The sequence below is a fragment of the Bubalus bubalis genome, chromosome 13 (assembly GCF_019923935.1).
Source record: "Bubalus bubalis isolate 160015118507 breed Murrah chromosome 13, NDDB_SH_1, whole genome shotgun sequence".
NCBI lineage: Eukaryota > Metazoa > Chordata > Mammalia > Artiodactyla > Bovidae > Bubalus > Bubalus bubalis.
This window is the reverse complement of record NC_059169.1, coordinates 86,908,518-86,927,176: the sequence shown is the minus strand read 5'-3', so window position 1 is coordinate 86,927,176 and position 18,659 is coordinate 86,908,518. Positions and strand designations below refer to the sequence as shown.

At 38.1% G+C, this 18,659-nt stretch overlaps 1 protein-coding gene and 1 pseudogene across 8 annotated transcripts in view; one reads left to right on the top strand and one right to left on the bottom strand.

Annotated features, from left to right (window-relative positions):
* DIAPH3 (diaphanous related formin 3) overlaps nt 1–18,659 on the top strand; it is a 569,530-nt gene that overhangs the window by 287,421 nt on the left and 263,450 nt on the right. The window lies entirely within an intron of this gene.
* LOC123328860 lies at nt 5,966–6,275 on the bottom strand (annotated as a pseudogene).

Sequence of the window (18,659 nt, the reverse complement as noted above, 5' to 3'; positions counted from 1 at the left end):
GTAAAAAATGTATAGTGCCTATATTATGAACTAAGATAATGTTAAAATGCCAGAAGTGTGCAGACATATTCTGTGATACAGTAACTCTCGTTTATTCAAGGGATAGAGTTCATTTAGTTCAAATCTACATCAAAATAGTAATATCGAATCCTGTCATTAATGGGAAAAATCACTCATCTACTACCAATTGTGCTCTCTGTAGAGTGGGAAGATAAGTGGAATTGAACTCTTGAGTGAATTCTCTTATAAGCATTTCTTACCCATATTCCCCTGAAATTAGTAGGTCAGCTATGTTAAATAATTCTGCAATTCTTTAATTTATGTAAACTAATAAAAACACAGCATGATCAGAACAATATGCTATTTCATTGAGTTGCTAACTCTTGTGAGTTTCTCAAAAAGTTTGAATTTTCAAGTGTGATGTTTATTGGTCTAACCACTTTTTCATGTGTTAGCAAAAGGTACATTGTATTGTTTATGTTCTATCTTACAGGCATGTAAAAATGTAAAATGTTGTGAAATAATTTGATAATACTAAGAAGTGATATCTATGTCAACTCATCTTCACTGCAGTCTGTTCTTAATATAGCAGCTAGTGACATAAGGAAATGGCAACCCACTCTACTAGTGTTCCTGTCTGGGAAATGCCGTGGACAGAGGAGCTGGTGGGCCACAGTCCACGGGGTCGCAAAGAGTCAGGCACGACTGAGCACACGTGTAAGCAGGCAGTGACATAAGGTGGAGAATGCTTTGTCTCTCCCTGTAACCTTATACTGGCTTCCACCTTGGAGGAGGAGCCTAAGTCTTTGCTATAGGTGACAAGTTTCTGCATATGTAACACGGCCCGGATGTTTTGTGCCTCATTTTCTACCACTCTCCTCTGGCTAACTCAGCTTTAACCATGTGGCCTCCATACTGTCCTGTTGGCTGTATGGTCTCCTTGGACTTATTTTCTATATATATGAGGCTTGCTGCCTCATATCCTTTTGATATTTCTTCCTCAGTCAACTTTTGGAGGTCTTCTCTGAGCACCCTGTTTGAAATTGCATGCCCAGTTGCTCATTATCACTTCTTTTTCTTTTCCCTGCTTTATTTTTCTCCCAAGCTCTCATTACCTTCTCATTTACTATATGGTATTCTGTCCATTAACTTGTCTATTAGTTTATAATAAGAATGGTCATGGTCACAACACGAATCATTCTCTTAGACATATGTTAGTGAATTTCTAGTATCTTGAACAATATCTGGCATGTAATAAGCATAATAGATATCTGATAGGTGAATAAATAACTTTCCCTATGATGCTTGATAGTTAATTTTAGATGCTGAAAAACTACAACTATTTAGTGCTTATCTTACTGAGGCTTGAATGCAGCATGTTCCTAGCACTGGAACATAAATCTGGGTTAAAACAACTTCACCTTGGTATTTGAGATTCCTGCCAATATCCTTCATTGCATTTCTAGTATAATTAGACAGACCTGGGTTTGAATTCTTAGTTTCCCATTTATTAGCTTTGAAATATTGGGTAAGTTTATTAATACCCCTCGGTTTAATTCTCTTTATAAAATGTGCGTGAATTTAGGGCCTATCTCTCTAGATTGTAGTGATTGAAGGAGAGTGTGCATGTTTGGAGTCAATAGTGAATAGTGAGTGCTCAATTCTGTTAGCTGCTGTTGTCCTCATTATAAGTTTATTTTGAATGTTTTTCTTTTCAGCTATAATGATCCAGTTCAGGACCTACTTTCTTTCTTTAAAGCTGGTTTTTACTTTACATTTAGAATTTTCTCTCCCACCCTGTTATTTTCTAGCATGTTTTATGTTTGTAATTTTGCCTCATCACTGTCTTAAGAATACTCTCCTAGAGTATGCACAGCCACAGTTTCAGGTCCAGCACGCCCTTCGTCTCTCGTCTTGTGTGTGCTTGACCCGTGATCAGCATCTCACCCTACCGGCTGAGTCTGCTCTCTTGTTCGCTCCTCTCCTCTCCCTCCCTGGTGCTGCCTTTCTGACACCATCCTGGCTCTTTTCTACCTCTTCTTACACTTCAGTGAGCATTTTGCTCAGAGTCTTCCCTCTGCTCTCTTTTCATACCTTCCTCTTTCTCAAGGGTTTTATTCACTCCACAATTGTTTTCTAATAACTCTTGACTATTTTTTTTAGAGCTTCCAGTCTTTTTGTACTTTAACTTTTAAACATACACAATTTAATGTCACAAAGTGGCAAAGGGCATCAGTTAGGAGTATAGCATAAAGGCCAGTACTGACTCATGAGCCATCTCAGTTCTGATCAGCTGTCATGACTTCCAGGTCTCATGATAAGTTATGGTGGTAGAGTATTTATATTCTATTCATGGGAACACTTTTCAAGGGAACAATTGAAATTACCGAGAAACTGATTAGAATGAACATCTCATATTAGTTGCATGTGTTGGAGCCAGAAATATGAGCTAAAAGCTTTCTACCTCTAGCTCTCTGACTAGGTATATCCAACTGAGGATCTTAGCCTTAGGAATCTCCTGAAATTAAAATCATCCAGTTGCATACAATAATAGCTTCATAGTTATTATAGAAAGTGTGCTAAGAACAAAAAATACTCCAAATTCATTTTGACTGTCTCAGATGTTATAAAGCAGCAGGTTAGCCTCTGCTGTAAATCGTGTCATGCAGTAGGAAAGCTGGAGGAGATTAAAACCTTACTCTACATTAGTTTAGTCTGATAAATTTTTTTTTTATATAGCATCTGAGACTTGTTAACACTTAGAAGATGAGAGTGTGGATAATAGGAACAAAGAGGGAGATTAATTTTGGAGTTTCAGGTCAATGACATATGTATTGTATCAAATTAGCAACTATAGGACACTCAGGTTAAGTGCATGACAGTTATAGTACTTGAATTTGAAAGTGCAAGTTATAGTTGCTCACGCGTGTCTGACTCTTTGCAACCTATGGATTATAGCCCACCAGGCTTTTCTGTCCATGGAATTCTCCGGGCAAGAATACTGCAGTGGGTAGCCATTCCCTTCTCCAGGGGATCTTCCCAATCTACAGACAGAACGCAGGTCTCCCACATTGTAGGCAGATTCTTAACCATCTGAGCCACCAGGCAAGTGAGGTACAGTTCACAAGGTATATTTATATACATGTATCTGATGCATCTGTCCTTCTGAGACAACAGTCCCTTAGGCTTATAAGAACTGAAACTCATTTAGAATATGTGATTTAACCAAGAAATCCCACACCTCACAAACAGAAGAGAAGGATTCAAACTCAGGATTTCTGACTCCACATTTCTATACCATATATAGTTTCTACTTCTTTGGTTCTAGAAACAAGACTCTTGATCTATTGGCACAGTCTTGTATGTATACAAGAGGTAGGAAAAGGCAAATGAATGCAAAGGGAAAGTTTTTCAAGGTAGTCTTTAGCCTGCATTGCAATTTTGCTTGAACTAGTCCCACCTCTGCTTTTCTTTGCAGAAACTAAAAGCTAACCATTTTTTTTCTTTAGAAACTCAGAGCCCATATGGGAGGGAAATAAATGCTCTTCTTCCTTAAGGAGCTGGCATGTCAACTGCCTCGTCCGGCTTATTACTCTCTGACTACTCGCTTCGCTTGAGAAGCCTTCCCCTCATTTTCTGTCCCCGGGTTGACAGGGAACTGGTGCTTTGAGGCCCAGAGTAAGAGCCTTTGGAAACTCCTTTAGATGCTCAGAATCTCAATTGCTTACATTTTACTCAACCTAGTTTGCACTGTGGCTCCTGGCACGGAGTGTTTGTGGGGAAGTTTCAGTCCTTTGGTTCTTTATAGTACTTATCTGGTTAAAAAATTTTTTTGTTGCTGTTTATTTGTTCTTTTCCTTCTTTGCTTATATTTTTATTTTGTTATTGAATTGTATGTTTCATTAGACATCCTTATCTTCCACACCAGGCTTGGCTTTTTTGAAAGGATAAATGCAACTGTTTTCTTTTCTCTAACATTGGGTCAAGTTTCCTGTCCTGCAACTCAGCTATTATCCATTATTAGTGCTATTTTTCATTCTTTACCAAGAATGCCAATTTTATATCCAAGGTGACATATTTATTTAAGGACTGATAGGGAACAAAGTAGCTTTTCTCCTCTTTAGTGAAAAGCTAACATTAACTTTCTTACACCAGTATCAGTAGTGCCAAATCATTTGACTTTTATTTTTGTCCAAATTCCCATCTGCTGCTGCTGCTGCTGCTGCTGCTGCTGCTAAGTCGCTTTAGTCGTGTCCAACTCTGCGACCCCATAGACGGCAGCCCACCAGGCTCCCCCGTCCCTGGAATTCTCCAGGCAAGAACACCGGAGTGGGTTGCCATCTCCTTCTCCAATGCATGAAAGTGAAAAGTGGAAGTGAAGTCGCTCAGTTGTGTCCGACTCTTTGCGACCCCATGGACTGCACCCTACCAGGCTCTTCTGTCCATGGGATTTGCCAGGCAAGAGTACTGGAGTGGGGTGCCACTGCCTTCTCCATCTGCTAGAAAAATCTAATTCTCTGTGTGTATGTGTGTGTGTGTGCTGTATCACTTATTGACTTCCATTATTGATCACCATTGGCTGACATTAAAGTTATGATTCAGTTTAGTCTAAATTTTAGTATGTTCGAGTTCTCATGGTTTGGAGTTTTATTTTGAAACTGACTGGACTAGTGTTCTGTTGATGTTTTGGTCACTGGGGTCACATTGTGTGTTTCTTCCTGTAGAACACTGTGTGACAGCACTGACATTTTATGCTGCGGGCAGTAGGTCTTCAGTGCTGCTTATCAGTGTTTATTTTGTAAGTGCCTCCCCGGAACTGCTAGCCACAATGCAGCTCCTCAGTCATTCTGATCAATTGAATGCCAGTGTACTCTGAAAGGATTTAAGGTTCTACTGGCTTTGTATTATGACTTTCCATGACACTGTCTTTAGTTATGGTTTTCCTAATTTCTGAGCCAGAATTTTTTGAGGCATTCTATATTTTGAATGTAATTAAGAGGAAGCTAGTTTGGTTAGCTTCACGACAGGCCTTTCCTTTATTGCTTAGTTGTCTGTTTGCTATTCTGTTCTGATTCTATTACTTTACACATTTTTTTTTTTTTTTTTTTTTTTGCCTAGTTTTGCTTTTCTTCTTCTTAGCCTTTAATTTCTTAGTGGATTTTTATGACCTCCTCTGGAACTGTCTGTATTCCTATCTACTGTTAATTTTAGTAATTACCTCTCTTGCCAGTTGAAGACTACACCCTCAACCAACTTAACCACCCCAAAATTCAGGTTCTACCTATTTTTTCCTAATCATAGATCTTAACTGTAGCCTAATCCTTAATTAGTTATGCCCCTTGTCTAAACCCTGCCTTCAGCCTTCGCTGTGTCTCAGCGCACCTTAGTGAGAGCCATGCAGTTCTCCCTTGCTGCTGGAGAGCACCTCAGACTCGGCCCTCTGGCATCTGCAGACAAAGCAGTAGACATACTTTATTACTGAAGGGTGGAGGAATCACCTGAAAAAGGTATCACACCGGTTTAATTTGAATGCTCCCAAAACACACCCACCAAGTCAATGGCTTCAGCTGAAACATGATCCCAAACACTGAATGAATTTCTGAAATGCTGTTGATTTATTTTTAGAAGCCCTTGAATGAATTTTATTTTTCCTAATGTAGAAACAGAATAAAAACTGCGAACAATCAATACTAAGAAACGCAGCAGGGTGTCATTTTTAATGGGTTTCTGTTTGGAATAAATGCAGAAACACCTTTGCCATTAGTATTCTGGCATTAGAAAAAGAGCAAATATTTATAAAATGGCATAGGAAAAATAGATAAATCAGCCATTTAAGAGTATTTTAGGGAGAGTTATTATTTTAAAATATGACTTAGCAAATGTTATAGGAAAAGGTCCTCTATATTACTCTTTTAAAAAACCAAAATCTGGCCAGTTTTTTTAAAGTAAAATTGAGCATGAGTTACTATTCACCCGTCGGTTCTGGCACGTGTCTGAGGATAGTGGGATCGCCTGGCTCTGTGATGGGCCGTGTGCATGCTCGGTAGCCTTGTCCACATGCTGTGCCCAGGTCCATACTGTTGTCACTGTAATGATGGACACCAGTTTAGGCCAACATGGCATAGAACTGTTTCAGATTTCCTCAAGGCTGGCCTTTGTCTGATCATTTTCAGAGGCTACTTGTACCCCAGCATGTACTTTCCACTTTTCATAACCACTTGGAGCCTAGACTTGATCAACTCCAGTGACTTTTTCATCTTTTATTTGGCCACCATTTTCCTGCCTTAGGTGTGGGATGCCCCCAACCACGAGCAGCCGTCAAGATAGCCAGGGAGTGAGAAAATTCTTTTATTACTTCTGAATAAATGAATCTATAGCACAGTTTCTCCTGTGTCACTTTCTCTTACCCCCACTACCCTGACCCTGCCTCCCTGAAGTGCACCCCAAACTTTAGTGTCTGTCAGTGACATCAGCTTCTGGAGGTAGCGATGAAAGGGTCAGCTGGCTACCATGACGTCCAAGAGTCTGAGTTCTGTTTTTTGATATCCAGCTCCAATTTGCCTTTTTACTCGATGACTGACCTTTACCTGGACCATTGATTAATCTTGAATATGTAATAAGTTAACCAGTTGTGAATCTATAGGATTTAGGTAAAGTGGCTCTTGAATGTTAGCATCGTGATTATGATATTTTAAAGACTTCTCAGAATCCCTCTTTTGTTAAGTGAAATTCTGAAAGTCAGGCATACCTAAGATTGCCATACCTAAGGTGCTTTATGCACTGGTCATAGCAGCCCTCTTCCAACAAAACAAGAGAAGACTCTACACATGGACATCACCAGATGGCCCATACTGAAATTAGATTGATTATATTCTTTGCAGCCAAAGATGGAGAAACTCTATACAGTCAGCAAAAACAAGACCGGGAGCTGACTATGGTTCAGATCATGAACTCCTTATTGCCAAATTCAGACTTAAATTGAGAAAGTAGGGAAAAGCACTAGACCATTCAGGTATGACCTAAATCAAATCCCTTATAATTATACAGTGGAAGTGACAAAGAGATTCAAATCATTAGATCTGATAGCGTGCCTGAAGAACTATGGATGGAAGTTCGTGACATTGTACAGAAGGCAGTAATCAAGGCCATCCCCAAGGAGAAGAAAGGCAAAAAAGAAAAAGAAAGAAAGTGAAGTCGCTCAGTCGTGTCTGACTCTTTGAGACCCCGTGGACTGTAGCCTAGCTGGCTCCTCCATCCATTCACAGGATTTTCTAGGCAAAGGTACTGGAGTGGGTTGCCAATTCCTTCTCCAGGGGATCTTCCTGCCCAGAAATCTAACCTGGGTCTCCCACATTGTAGGCAGACGCTTTTACCATCTGAGCTACCAGGGAAGTCCAAGAGGGCAAAATGGTTGTCAAATGAGGCCTTAGAAATAGCTGTATATAGAAGAGAAGAGAAAGGCAAAGAAGAAAAGGAAAGATATACCCATTTGAATGCAGAGTTCCAAAGAACAGCAAGGAGACATAAGAAAGCCTTCCTCAGTGATCAATACAAAGAAATAGAGGAAAACAATAGAATGGGAAAGACTAGAGATCTCCTCAAGAAAATTGGAGATACCAAGGGAGCATTTCATGTAAAGATGGGCACAATCAAGGGCAGAAATGGTATGGACCTAACAGAAGCAGAAGATATTAAGAAGAGGTGGTAAGAATACACAGAAGAACTGTACAAAAAAGATCTTCACAATCCAGATAATCACGATGGTGTGATCACTTGCCTAGAGCCAGACATCCTGGAATGTGAAGTCAAGTGGGCCTTAGGAAGCATCACTACGAACAAAGTTAGTGGAGGTGATGGAATTCCAGTTGAGCTCTTTCAAATCCGGAAAGATGATGCTGTGAAAGTGCTGCATTCAATATGCCAGAAAATTTGGAAAACTCAGCAGTGGCCACAGGATTGGAAAAGGTCAGTTTTCATTCCAATCCTGAAGAAAGGCAATGCCAAAGAATACTGAAAGTACCACACAATTGCACTCATCTCACACACTAGTAAAATAATGCTCAAAATACTCCAGCCAGTCTTGCACACCACGTGAACTGTGAGTTCCGATGTTACAGCTTGATTTAGAAAAGGCGGAGGAACCAGAGATCAAATTGCCAACATCAGTTGGATCATCGAAAAAACAAGAGCATTTCAGATAAACATCTACAACTGCTTTTGACTATGCCAAAGCCTTTGACTGTCAGTTCAGGTCAGTCGCTCAGTTGTGTCCGACTCATTGTGACCCCATGAATTACAGCACTCCAGGCCTCCCTCTCCATCACCAACTCCCAGAGTTCACTCAAATTCACATCCATAGAGTCAGTGATGCCATCCAGCCATCTCATCCTCTTTGTCCCCTTCTCCTCCTGCCCCCAATCCCTCCCAGCATCAGAGTCTTTTCCAATGAGTCAACTCTTTGCATGAGGTGGCCAAAGTACTGGAGTTTCAGCTTTAGCATCATTCCTTCCCAAGAAATCCCAGGGCTGATCTCCTTCAGAATGGACCGGTTGGATCTCCTTGCAGTCCAAGGGACTCTCAAGAGTCTTCTCCAACACCACAGTTCAAAAGCATTAATTCTTTGGCACTCAGCTTTCTTCACAGTCCAACTCTCACATCCATACATGACCACTGGAAAAACCATAGCCTTGATTAGACGGACCTTTCTTGGCAAAGTAATGTCTTTGCTTTTGAATATGCTATCTAAATTGGTCATAACTTCCCTTCCAAGGAGTAAGCATCTTTTAATTTCATGGCTGCAGTGGCAGACTTTAATTTTTGAGGCTCCAAAATTACTGCAGATGGTGACTGTGGCCATGAAATTAAAAGACGCTTGCTCCTTAGAAGAAAAGTTATGACCAACCTAGATAGCATATTAGAAAGCAGAGGCATTACTTCAGCAACAGAGGTCCATCTAGTCAAGGCTATGGTTTTTCCAGTGGTCATGGGTTATGAATGGATGTGAGATTTGGACTATAAAGAAAGCTGAGCGCTAAAGAATTCATGCTTTTGAACTGTGGTATTAGAGAAGACTCTTGAGAGTCCCTTGGACTGCAAGGGGATCCAGCCAGTCCATTCTAAAGGAGATCAGTCCAGGGTGTTCATTGGAAGGACTGATGCTGAAGCTGAAACTCCAATAATTTGGCCACCTGATGCAAAGAACTGACTCATTTGAAAAGACCCTGATGCTGGGAAAGATTGCGGGCAGGCAGAGAATGGGATGGCAGAGAATGAGGTGGTTGAATGGCATCACCAACTCAATGGATATGAGTTTGAGTAAACTCTGGGAGTTGGTGCTGGACAGGGAGGCCTGGTGTGCTGCGCTCCATGGGGTTGCAAAGAGTCGGACACGACTGAGCGACTGAACTGAACTTTGAATGAATGACAATAGCAAGACAAATATAAAGAGGAATAAATTGTGGGTATTCATTTTCGAATAATATGCTTGAGATATAAGAAACTCTAAAGGGTGATAATGGTGGATCAGCCTGTCACAACTGTATATATTTTGTATTTTCCATTTGTTGATAACCTGTTGTATTTGAGGTCCTATAGCTCACATGTGGAACATTCTGTCCTTTTGCACATAGCAGCTAGAGATCTTTTAGTATAAAAATAATTGTGATTATGTCACTTCTAAGCTTAGAATACACTAATGGTCTGAAATTTACCTTGTTATATTAATGAAGCCATTTTTTGTCCTTTTCCTTCTAACCTGTTGTTGTTATAGGCAGCGTATTTGTTGAATATTGCATTTTTGTTTAAAGTCTAGTGTAATGATTTTGCCTTTTTAAGTAGAGTGGTCATTTTCTTTTAATGTGGTTGTTAATCTAGTGGGATTTGAATCTCACATCTTGTTATTTATTTTCTATTTTCCTCATCTATTCTTTGGTATTATTTTACTATTGGGTTGAGTATTTTAATGACTTTATCTTTCTCTTGCTTGGCTTGTTACTACGTTTATTTGTGGTTGCATTAGGGTTTACAGGATACATTTTTAAGTTCCTTCAAATGAGATGACGCCACTCTACGTGTGGTGTGAAGCCTCACTAGAATGTGCTTCCAATGGGGCTTTGTGTGTTTGCTATCACACGTCTTACCTTGGGTTAGGTTTAAAACTCTTACCATGTTGTCATTTTCACTTTCAACAAAGCGGTTGTCTTTTTAATCTACACACTCCAGCAGTCTTTACTCTGTTGTGTAAATCTTGACTTCCATCTGGAATCATCTTTCTTCCACATGAAAAACTGCCATAACATTTCTTCCAGCGCTAATGAATTCTTTCAGTTTTTCTGTATACGTAGAAGTCTTTTCTACCTCATTTTGAAGTATTTCCATCAGTATGGAATTCCAAGGTGACCATTTTTCCTTTCATAGTTTTAAACATGTTACTACACTGTCTTCTTTTTTGAATTATTGGGGCAGGAAATTTGCCATCACTCATAACTTTGTTTCTCTGTACATGGTTCTCTTTTTTTCTGGTTGTTTTGAAGATTTCTCCTTCGCTTGATTAATTTGATTGTGATGTAGTTTGGATGTATAGTTTTCTTCATATTTTGTCCTTGGGTTTCACTGAATTGAATCTGTGGATACTGGGTTTGTAGTTCCCTTTAAAGTTGAAAGTTTTATAGCCATTGTGTTTGTCAGATATCTTTCTGTATCTCCTTTCTTCTATTTCTGAAACTTAAGTTGCATATATATTATATTATTACATACATGTCAGGCTTCTCAAAGTTGTTCCACAGCTCATTGGTGCCCTTTTTATTTTCTTCCCTCTTTTTTCATTTTGGACATGTATTTCAGTTCACTAATCTTTTCTTTTATGCTATTTGATGTTTTTCTATTCAGTCAGCTCAGATAGCAAAGCTTTCTATTGTCGAAAATCAGTGCAGGTATTTTTGAAAAAACATCTTTCATGTCTCTGCTTAAAATCCTTAATCTTTTCTCAGCCTTGTTAAGCATATGAGTTACGGTAACTTTAACGTTTCCTGTCTCATTCAATATCCCATGAATTATGAGTTTTTCCATTTTGCCTCCTGAAAGCAAGTACTATCCCCATCTTTATCTGAGAGTTGGGTGCGGTTCCCTCCAGTGCTTCTGACTGATTCTTTCCTCTGTTTTCAGTAGTTTCTCACATGCGTGTGGTGTATACTACAGTTAAAGACATAAGCGGAACCTCTTGAGAATGCTGGAGCTTTCTGTCTGCATTACCGTTTCCTGTCTGGTACTCTGTCCTGAGAACTCAGCTGGGTTGGCATCCCCAGCTCTTACCTCTGTCTCGGTCGTGACACCTCCTGGCTTCCCCTGGGCTCCTTTTCAGACAGCAAGCTGGAGCAGTCATGGAATGCATCTGTTTCCCCTTTCTAGGTCTGTCATTGTCTGAAAGCTGTTGCCTCTGGGTGTGGAGGCAAAGGGAGATAAATGCAGTCCCTGTTTTTCCATTTTTGGCCAGAAGGGGAATTTCTCTCTGATTGTTCTAGTAATTTCTAAATCCATTTCAATTTGTAAAATTATCTAGTATCTGTTTTTTAGCCAGTGCGGGAGACTCGGGTTCCATCCCTGGGTTGGGAAGATCCTCTGGAGAAAGGAATGGTACCCACTGAAGTGTTCTTGCCTGGAGAATCCCACCGTCAGAGAATCCCTGCAGGCTCGAGGTCCATAGGGTCATGAAGAGTCGGACACAACTGAGCAACTTTCAGATGTCACCACTCCCTTCTTTGTCCACTGGTTTCAGCTGCATTCGTTTTCTGTTCCCTGCTCAGGTTTGCTGTACGCCTGCCACTCGCTCTGCCTTGGCCCAGATACCCCTTCCCTGTGGCAGGACTCATCATCCTGATGCCTCCCACCATTCTCTGTGTTATCCTGCATATTCAAGAGCAGTTATCCTTATCTAAAATGATCTTACCTATTTATGTTATTGTTTCTCCTTTTCTTTCCCTTTCTTTATCTGTTTACTTTAGTACATCCATTTGGACCAGGTCCCTGTCATCTTATATTCAGTATGATTCTTTGGCACATAATATATATGCAGTAAATAATTTGATATATAAATGAATAAGTAATTTTATCTGTCTCTCATATAACTCAAGAAGTAGTCATTAAGTTTTCATTGCTGAGGCAGCTTGTTCATCCATCTAGTAACTAGTACAGCTCAGCTGTGAACCATACTTTTATGATGCTGAAGGACAGCCTCCTTTTTTTTATGGTGGCAGTCACTCTTGTGTGTTTGCTGTAGGTTCCCCCTGTACTTGAATTTGCTTTTAGCCCTGGTTTCTGTATGCTTCATCACTGGAGCAAATTTATTTTTAATATTTAAAGATTGACTTGAGTTAATGATAAATACAAATTACTTAGTATGTTTATGGAGGAGTTTAAATTATTGAGCTGTTGAATTTAAAATTAGTTTTGGGGAATTTTGTCATGTTGCTACTTTTTCTACTTTGGTATTTTAAATCTTCTAAATAGACAACTAAAAAGTGGGGCATTTGAGTCCATAATAAGAATTATGGTGGTTTTTTTGGTATAGAAACACGATTGTTTCTTGTTAGACCATCTATGTAGTATTGAAATTTTATGGCATAATCCACTTAATGTGTTTCGTTTGCAAAAACAAAACAAAACATCATTATAGTCACATACTAATTATTAGCAATGAATCATTCATTTGAAAACAAGTGTAAAGGATTTTGTAGTTATAAGCAAAAAGGTCTCTTATGAGTCCTCACTTTGCAGACAACATTGTTTTAAGGTTGATTTTTAGATTTGAGTATTATCTAGTGCCTGAGAATCATTTCCTGTATTCTGCAAATCTCATTATATAGGTCTAGATACTGTCTTCTAAGACTGTTTTGGAAACATAATGGAAAATGGGAGACTGGACTTAGGGAACTAAGTTAGTATAGAGTTAGACAATTTTATTGTGCTGGTGGCTTAAGGTGTAATTACAATAGATATTGACTTGTTTATTTTATATCTTATTCTTGAAGCCATCTGGAAAGCTCTATAAATGTACATTTTTAGTAAAGTTGAGTGAATACTATAACCAATATTCTATATTTAATGGCTGTCCCCTTTAACACAAAGGTGAACATTGGATGAAAATAGTTTGTATCCATACTATTTATATAGTCTTAAATCATCTTGCTATAAATAACATTATATAAGAAAGTATTGTAACTTTACATTGGAAAAACTGATGGACATCACCTTAGCTAAATATTATGTATTATTATAATATATGTACACATATATTTTTCCTTTAGTATACATATATATGAAGAGGAAGAGAGAAAATATGATGAAGCAAATGACACAAAATGGAAACATTTGGTTAATTTAGGTAAAGAGTTTTTTGTATTTTTGAAACTAAACTTGTAATAAAAGCATTTTAACATTCCATTTACAGTAATAAAACCATAAAATACTTAGGAACAAATTTTTAAAAATCTGTGGGGGTCTCCCTGGAGGCTGGGCTGTGCATGTGTGGAGCAAGATTTGCCATATGGCACCTGTTGCACAGTGAGAATAGGACAGAGATACCAGGGGTCCATCATTCCTAGGAGTCATTGGAGTTCTGGCCCTGCCAGAGTAGAGGTAACTCTCACTAACATACTTGGCATTCACTCAAACAACTAGTAAGGTTGCACCTCAGAAAACATGACCAACATCCTAAAGAAGTACCTACACTAAACTGACCCTAGTAAAATTAAATCTACAGTCTTCTCTGGGAAGAATGAGTCCTAACAAGTTAGAGGGGCCAGGGAGACACCTCCTGCTTTCCACAGAATGTGAGACTAAGCCTGTTAAGACTATAAATAAGCCTATGGAGAAACTTAAAGGTGATTACCAATGATTGATTTGCCTGCTAAATCAAGAAGGAACATTCTTCGAAGTAGTATTATACCTCAGTAGTTATTATGGCATTTTATTATTTAATTAAGAAGTTGTGGCTCAGCTGGTAAAGAATCTGCTTGCAATACAGAAGACCCCAATTCAATTTCTGGGTCACAAGATCCACTGGAGAAGGGAAAGTCTACCCACTTGAGTATTCTCAGGGTTCCCTTGTGGCTCAGCTGGTAAAGAATCTGCCTGCAAAGCAGGAGACCTGGGTTCGATCCCTGGGTTGGGAAGATCCCCTGGAGAAGGGAAAGGCTACCCACTCCAGTATTCTAGCCTAGAGAATTCCGTGGACTGTATAGTCCATGGGGTCACAAAGAGTCGGACAGGACTGACCAACTTTCACTTTCACAGTTAATAAAATAGAATGTATAGTCAAAGGAAAAAGCAGTCAAATCAACAAGAGGGGCAAATTTTAGATTTCAAATATAAAGTCTTTAATGTGGATATTATAAATATGTTTAACGAACTAAAGGAAATTATCTTTGAGAATTAAAGGAAAGCAAAACTGAAAAGTTCAGTAACTGAATTAAAATATTCAGTTTGTAGGTTAAGTATATTGGAAATAGACAATCTAAAACACCTGTAATTGTAGTCCCAACAGGACGAGAGAGTGAGATTGTGGCTGGCAAAATATTTGAAGAAATAAGGGCAAAGAAATGTCAAATTGAGTGGAAAAAATAAACTTATGGTTCAAGAATCTCAGTAAACCATATTCAGGATAAATATAAAGAAAAAGACACTTTGGCACATTCTAGTGAAACTGCTTATAGACAAAGACAAGAAAGTAATTTGAGGCTGAAGGAAACATGAGAAATTAAGGAGATGGATATAGCTGATTTTCTAGAAATAATCAAAAGCAGAAGTCAACAGAATGGTGTATTTTCAATGCTAAAATAAATAAACTCTATAAACTCAAAATTCTCTATTTAGTAGATACCCTTCCAAAATAGGGTAAAGTGAATATACTTTTAATTATATGAAAGCAGAGAGTTTGTGTCCATCACAGCTGTCCTGCCAGAAAAGCTAAAGTTGCCTTGCAGGCCAAATGAAAGTGATACTAGATGAAAACTGGTATCTACAAAAAGGAATCAGTACCATGTGAAATAATAAATGCACTGTGCTTTTTTTCTTCTCATAGTTTACTTAACAGAAACCTAATAATTAAAGAATGACATTGCAGGGTAGTGTTTATTTGTATATAGAAGCAAAAGCTGTGATGGTAGTTGCACAAATGATCGGGTAGGATGAATGGAATTGCACTATTGTAACATTATGGCACACACGAAATGAATCAGAGTGTGAAGTGTGACTGAAATGCTGGAGGGGGGAGTCAGGAAATGAAAACCGTAAAAAAGCATAATATTGACTTAACAGTCACTCTAAATAGACTACATAAAGATGCATACTGTTTGTCCTACAGGAACCAGGAAAAATCAGAAGAAAAAAAATGGAGTTCTAAAAATTGCTTGATAAACACAAAAGCAGGAAAGGAGAACAGAGATGTAAAGGGCAGAAAGGACAAATATAAAACACATAATAAGCAGTAAGAAAAGTAGCATAGCTATGTATATTTCAGAGAATGCATATTTCAAGACAAATCATCTTGTAAGAGATGGTGGCATTACACAAGGATACAAGGAGTAATTTACAAGAAACAATCATCTTAAATATGTATGTACCTAATAAAAAGCATTAAAATTCATGAAACAAAACCTGTAGAATTAAATGGAGAAATAGATAGCTTCCCAATTATAATGAGATTTTAATTCCCCTCTTTCATTTAATTCTAGTAAAAGTATATCAAAAAAGAAGACAGTAAATATTTGAAAGAGCAAAACTGTTCTATCAGCCAGATTGTTCTAATTGGTATTTATAGAAAATTTCCCATGTAACTGCAAAATATACATTCTTTTCAAATACACGTGGAACATTCACCAAGGTAGACCATATGGAAACATAAAATAAGTCTCAGTAATTTTCCAAAGATTGAAATCTTTTAGAGTATGCTTTCTGTCTAAATTGGAATTAATTGGACAAAAACAATAATAGAACATCTCTCACTGTTTGAAAATTGGATAACATAGTATTAAATTGTTTGTGGGTCAAAGAAGAAATTATTTTGAAATTCATGAAAATGAAAGCACTGAAAAATAAAACTAAATTCTCAAATTTCAATCAGTAATCAAAGAAGGGCCAAAATAATCTACTACAGACCCATATCATATATAAACATACATGAAAAAATTGTCAATAAGATATTTTTGTATCAAGTAGTGCATAAAAAGGAGAGTGTATTGTTACCAATTTGTACAAGGTTGGTTTAACATTTGAAAATTAATTAATGTAGTTGACCATATTACAAAACAATAAGAAGAAAAATCATACAATTATCTATATACAAAATAAAAGCATTTGACAGAATTCTGTCTTGTTTATGATATGTAAGAACTCCTAGCAAGTAAAAATAGAAGAAAACCTTTTCAACCTGATAAAGGACATCTGTGGAAAACATGGGACTGTCCTCGTGCTTAGTTGCAAAAGATTAAATTCTTTGTCATTTATAATTTGGAAACCAGACAAGGAAATCTATTCTTATCACTTTTCTGCATTATAATATATATTCTAACTTGTGTAATAAGAAAATGAGATAAAAGGCCTGTATTTTGGAAATGATGTAAGTGAACTTATTATCTATGTGAATAGATAAGGAATCTATAGGAAACTTAGAAGGTCACAAAATAGTCGCAATATGAAAATCAGTTGTATTTTTCTATATAAGCAATGATATATTGGAAAACAAATTAAAAATAGTACTGTTTACAGTAGCATCAAAAATGCAAAGTATATAAGGATGCATTTCACTAAACATGTGCAAATTTTCTATACTACAACTACCAAGTTATTGCTGAGAGAACTTATAGAAGTTGTAAATAAATGGTGATACATATACCATGCTTCTAGAGTGGAAGACTAAATTTGTTAAGATTACATTTTTCCCTCAAATGATCTATAGATTCCTAATACATTCAGTCTCAATCAGTACCAGCAGGTCTTATAATAGTAACTGACAAGATTGTACAAAAATACATATGTCATGCAAAGGACTTGGAATGGACAAAATCAATTTTGAGAAAGACAAATTTGAAGGACCTAGAGTACTGATTTGTTATCAAGACAGTAATGTTTTCTCTTAAGGATATATAAACTTTTTTCCTAAAAGTTTAGAGTTTAAAGACTCACAAAGATACCATCAGTTGATTTTCAGCAAAGACTTGAAGGCTAGTGAGTAGAGAAAGGAACTTCTTTGTATCAAATGATGCTGTGAAAAGTCCTTCATCATACCATGTGTGAATGCTAAGTCACTTCGGTCATGACTGACTCTCTGCAGCCCTGTGGACTGTAGCCCACCAGGCTCCTCTTTCCATGGGATTCTCCAGGCATGAATACTGGAGTGGGTTGCCGTGCCCTCCTCCAGGGGATCTTCGTGGCCCAGAGCTTGAACCTGCGTCTCTTAACATTTCCTGCATTAGAAGGAAATGGCAGCCTACTCCAGTATTCTTGCCTGGAGAATCCCATGGACCGGAGCCTGGAGGGGCTCCGGTCCATGGGGTTGCAACAAGAGTCTAAACCACCCTCAGTGCCACCTGGGAAGTCGTCATCACACCATACAGACTAGTTAGTGAAGGATGGAGTACAGACCTGCACATGAAAAGGTAAGGCTTCCAGAGTAAAGCCTAATATCGGCAGACGAGGAGTGAGTGGTATAAACCACTTTATAAAAAGGTTGACAATTTTTGTTCAGTTAAGTATACATTTACACTCTCCCTTTTAGATATTTAATAGAAATGAAGACTCAGACAAGAGTTTTCATAGTATCCTGTGTGAGTGTCCCTGGGCTGCCACAGCAGAGGTCCACAGTCTCAGTGGCTTGAAACAACAGTCATTTATTCTGTCACACTTCTGGAGACCTTTGGTCCCGCGTGACACTCTTGGCAGGGTTGGTGCCTTCTGGAGACTCTGAGGAAGAATCTGTGTTCTGCCTCTCTCCTAGCACCTGGTAGCCTTTGGTATTTCTTCACTTGGAACAACATGCCATTCTTTGCTCCTTCCCATTCTTCACGTTTCCTTCTCCTGTGTGTGTCTTTCTCTCTCCTTTCCCTTAAAATGGCATGGCATTAGATTCAGGGATCACCCTAAATCCTGCATGATCTCACCTGGAGGTCTTTAATACTCAATCATACTACGTGTATGCAAATCTCGAAGCCATTTTATTGAGTGAAAGAAATCAGATACAAAAAGTGTTTACTGGAAGTTTCATTTATATAAATTTCAAGAACAGGCAAAACTTAGTTATAATGATAGCAATGAAAACATTGGTTTTTTTGTGTTAGCGTGCGGATTGTCTGGAAGCAGACGTGAATGAATTTAAGATACCAGAATGGTTCCGGGTGTTATGCCAGCTTTTTAATTCATCAGATATGAAACTTATGTGTGAAGAGGGTTTTGCTAAGACTGCCAAATTAAATAAGAAGCCTCTCGCTCTCTAACTTCACAACTTGCAGATCCTGAGTATCTGCAGAACTCGTTTGGACCTGCTGTGAAATCCTTAGTGGTCCAGAATTGATAAGCATTTGTACAAAAAGAGAAAGCATATCTGATGTCTGTAGCAATTGTCTATTTCTTGATGAGCTGAAGGAATATACGTTTTATCCTTTTAATAT